Source organism: Triticum aestivum, chromosome 2B, assembly GCF_018294505.1.
Source record: "Triticum aestivum cultivar Chinese Spring chromosome 2B, IWGSC CS RefSeq v2.1, whole genome shotgun sequence".
Taxonomy (NCBI): Eukaryota; Viridiplantae; Streptophyta; class Magnoliopsida; order Poales; family Poaceae; genus Triticum; species Triticum aestivum.
Window position 1 is genome coordinate 372,835,208 of NC_057798.1, and position 5,005 is coordinate 372,840,212.

The window sequence follows — 5,005 nt, forward strand, 5'->3', positions numbered from 1 at the left end:
ATGTTTTAGAGTTGTGTTGTGATATCTTCCCGTGAGTCCCTGATCTTGATCGTACACATTTGCGTGCATGATTAGTGTATGATTAAATCGGGGCGTCACACCTAGATTGGCTAGGTGTCACTTGGGAGCCTCCGACAAGATTGTGGAGTTGAACCAAGCAGTTTGTAAGGGGAGATCGCCTACTTCATGAAGATCTACCGCTAGTGAGGCAAGTCCTTCGTGGGCGACGATCATGGTGGGATAGACAAGGTTGCTTCTTCGTGGACCCTTCGTGGGTGGAGCCCTCTGTGGACTTGCGCAACCGTTACCCTTCGTGGGTTGAAGTCTCCATCAACGTGGATGTACGATATCACCACCTATCGGAACCACGACAAAAACATCCGTATCTCCAATTGCATTTGAATCCTCCAAACCCTTCCCTTTACATTCTTGCAAGTTGCATGCTTTAATTTTCGCTGCTCATATACTCTTTGCATGCTTGCTTGAATTGTGTGAAGATTGCTTGACTTGTCCAAAGATAGCTAAAATCTGCCAAAGTCTAAAATTGGGAAAAGGTTAAGTTTTTAATTGGTCAAGTAGTCTAATCACCCCCCCTCTAGACATACTTCAAGGTCCTACAAGTGGTATCAGAGCTTTGGTCTCCATTTGCTTTGATTTCCATAGCTTTTGGTGGTCATAGCCTTGGTTTCACAACCTAGGAGAGTATGGCGTCTAGCGAGGGAAATTATCACCGTAGAGGTCCTTACTTTGATGGTACTAATTTTGCTAGTTGGAAGCATAAGATGAAAATGCATATTCTCGGACATAACCCCGCCGTTTGGGCTATTGTGTGTATTGGCTTGCAAGGTGAATTCTTTGATGGGAGAGAGCCAAACCGTGAAGCTAGCGCTGAAGAATTGAAGATGATGCAATACAAAGCTTAAGCTTGTGATATCCTCTTCAATGGCTTGTGCCCCGAAGAATTCAACAAAATCAGCCGTCTTGAGAATGCAAAGGAAATTTGGGATACTTTGATTGATATGCATGAAGGTACCTACTCCGTCAAGGAATCCAAGTTGGATGTGCTCCAAACTCAGCTTGACAAGTTCAAAATGAAGGATGGTGAAGGTGTCGCTGAAATGTACTCTAGGCTTGCTCTTATCACAAATGAGATTGCCGGCTTAGGAGTGAAGATATGACCGACAGATTCATCATCAAGAAGATCCTAAGAGCATTGGATGGAAAGTATGATACCCTATGCACATTGATCCAAATGATGCCAAATTACAAAGATCTCAAGCCAACGGAAGTCATTGGAAGAATTGTTGCTCATGAGACGTCACTCAAGGATAAGGAGGAACTTCACAACAAGTCAAGTGGTACTTACAAAGCCTCATGTGAAGCTCCCACATAATCAAGTGAGAAACAAACCTTCAATGAAGAATTGAGCTTAATGGTGAAGAACTTCAACAAATTCTACAAGAGTAGAAGCAAAGAAAGAAGCTCTAAGTCAAGGTCCTACTATGACAAAAGATCTTCTAGTCGAGAGCACAATTGCTACAATTATGGGAGACCCGAACACTACTCCAATGAGTGTACGGCACCCTACAAAAGAAGAGAAGATTCTCCAAAAATAAGAAGTAAAAGAGAAGAATCACCACCAAGAGAGAGGAGGAGTAGAGATGATCGTTATGAATGAAGACCCTCACGGAGAAGCAAGGATTCGGTAAGGAAGGACAAGTCATCAAGGAGCTACACAAAACAAAGACATCAAGCTCATGTTGGTGAATGGGTATCCGGCTCCGACTCCGACAATCACTCCGAGAGAAGCTATCACTCCGACTCCGAATATACTCAAGATGAAGGTGTTGTCGGTCTAGCACTTGTGTCAACCAACTCCTATGACATATTTGATTCACCAAATGAAGGAATTGGAAGATGCTTCATGGCCAAAGGTCCAAAAGTAACACACCCCGAGTATGTTGATTTCAATAGTGATGAAGATGACTTGCTAGGTGATGATGATTTACTTGTTGACAACTCTAGTGATGAATACTATGATGAAACGTCAATTAATCATGTTAATCAAGATAAAACGAATGACAATGATAAGGAGAAGATTGAGCTCCTAACTAAAGAACTAAACACTCTTAAGTTAGCTCATGAAACTATCTTCGAAGATCATCGAGAACTTTTAAGGGCTCATGAGAAGTTATGCTTTGAAAAGCTCAATCTTGAGCAAGAGCATGAGTTCTTAAAGGCAATCAATGATGATCTCCGTAAGAAAAGTTCTTCTTACATCGCCAAGCGTTTACTCTTATGTACTTACATGCCTCAAGTCAAGTCTAGTAACAAGTACAAGAAAGATTCTTCCTCTAGTAGTAACAATAATAATGCCAAATCCAATATTGTTGCTTCTAGTAGTTCTATTGATTCCACTAATGATTCTCTTAGCCAAGTTACACTTGAGCAAGAAAATAGCTTATTGAAGGGAATTATAGAGAAAGGTGTATACAAGAGCCTTGCCGGGAGTAAGCAATTCGAGGAAATTGTACGCAAGCAAGGAAGGCACCAGAAGAATCAAGATGTTGGTTTTGAACGAAAGTTCAATGCCAATGGAGTTGAGTGGGAAGAAGATCAATACCCCAAGACAAAGTTTGTTCCTCAACAAGAGAAGTATGATCCTACTTCCTTCAAGGGAACACAAGCACATGATGATCTTCCACCACAAGACAACAAGAACAAAGGCAAGGACAAGCTTCAAGAGGAGATTGATGCATTTGAAGAAGCACCTAAGGCCTTGGTCAAATGGGTTCCCAAGACTACGTCAAGTTCTACTTCATCAAGTACAACTACAACTCCAAGGATTCCCATCAACATGATGTGGATCCCGAAGAAGAAGAACTAGAGAGTTCTTGAGGGTGACTCCACCAACATTCTTCACTCATATCATTATGGCAAGGACAAGTGCAATCAACTTCCACATATTGCACTAGTTCTAGGAGTCACAAACCCTCATGTTGGTAAGGCAAGGGACAAGGTAACCTGATGATTTCATGGACATCATCTTGTGTGTGTGCATCACTCTATGTCTATGGATATTCTTGTTTGTTCCTTGTGGGACTAACCCATGTAGGTATTGAAAGTGCAACTCACTCCAAAGGATTGCTCCAAATGATCCTACATCAACATTGAGCATCCACATCTTCAACACCTACATGAAGTCATCATCGACAAAACCCAAGGTTAGTTCATCCCTCTAAGGGGGGATCTCACATCTAGGGGGAGCTTAACTCTAAGAATTGAGTCAAAACAACTCTAATGATGTGAACACATCAATGCATTATGTAAAAGTGGTAACCCCACTTGAGCTTAACGATGAGTATGACCTATGATCAAATGTTCTCATTTGACTCCTAAGTCAATATACTCATATATAGATGACCTAGTCATCGACAATTGTTTGATAGATGCTAGAATTGGTTGTGCATGCTTTGCCACATATTTCATTTGCCATTTTATTGTGTGAGCATATTGGATGCATATTTTACTCATTCGAGTACATCCACTTGTTGCTTTGATTGATTGGCTTCTTTTTCTTTGGCCAAGTGGATGGACAAGAATGCCTAAGAACCTTCTCTAGCTATCTATGCTTTTCTCATCTCAAACTCTATTCATGCTACATCACAAAATTTGATCAACTCAGATTCGAACCACTCTGTGTGAGGAGCACTCGGAGTCCCTGATTCGTCATAGACTTAAACTTCCAAAACTTCTTTGTGATTCTCGGTCTGACCGATTCCTCCATTTCGGTCCTACCGAGATCACTAAGTCGATCTAGGTTTTCAATCTCGATGCAACCGATTTGAACTTTTCGGTCACACCGAGTTGCTGTAACTGTCAACAGTTATGCATCTCGGTGCCACTGAGTCGTTCCACTCGGTCACACTGACAGTGTCGGGCTATATATACACACGGGCAAAATTTGGAAAACTTTCTCCAAATCTCTTCGCCCGCGCATAGCTCGCTCTGCCTACTAGGTCTCCGGATCGTCGACTTCGTCGCCAGCCGCCTCATGTCGCTAGTCTCCGCCACCGTCAACGGATTTCTTCTCCGCCGTTGCCACCATAGCGAGTTCATCGCCGAACTAGGGTATGAACTCAATCACAGTGCTATCCTCATCTGATTCTCAGCACATTGTGTTCATTATGATTCTTGCCACGATTGAGACACTACTATCCAGTCAAAACAATCCTTAGAATAGATGCGATTTGAAAATTTAGGGTTAGGTTTCCGCCGAAACCATCTCGAACCCACCGAGTTGAAAAACTCGGTCCCACCGATTCGGCTAATGCCATTGCACTAGGAAATCTCGGTCTGACCGAGAATTGCTAATCGGTGTGATCGATTTTATAATTTTGTGAAACCCTAGCAGTCTCGGTGCCACCGAACTGTGACTCGGTCTGACCGAGTTCACTAGTTTAGGTTCCAATACTGCTTCGGTATCCCCGAGTTTGAAAATCGGTTGATCCGAAATGCTTTCTGTGGAAAACTAAAACTAAGTTTTTGAATCATTCTTTTGCAAAAATCTCTGCATTTTGTGATGCTCATCCATTCTATCTCATCTATAACTATTCATAGGGTCAGCAGTCAGTGTTTGCAACATGTCAGACCAAAGTGATAGTCAGAACAGGGAAGAAGAGCAGATTCACATGAGTGAGGGCACTAGTCCCTCAAGTTCTTCAGATGATGGCAGCAGAAGCACTCCTAGCAATTTGCCTAAAGCAGCCACAAGAACTAGAAGGAAGAGAACCTCAGACTCTGAGGATGAGGACTATGTGGCAGCTGAAGATGAGGCTACTTCCAAGAAGGTAGTGCTCAAAAAGGAGTATGGCTCAGCAAAGAACACAAAGCCTAGACTCAATAGGAAGGTCCCTGCCAAGAGGACACCTATGCTGAAGGTTAGAGGATCAACACAAGTACCTGAAAAGCCTGATCCCAAAGAGGCACCTGCAAGAAGAATTGC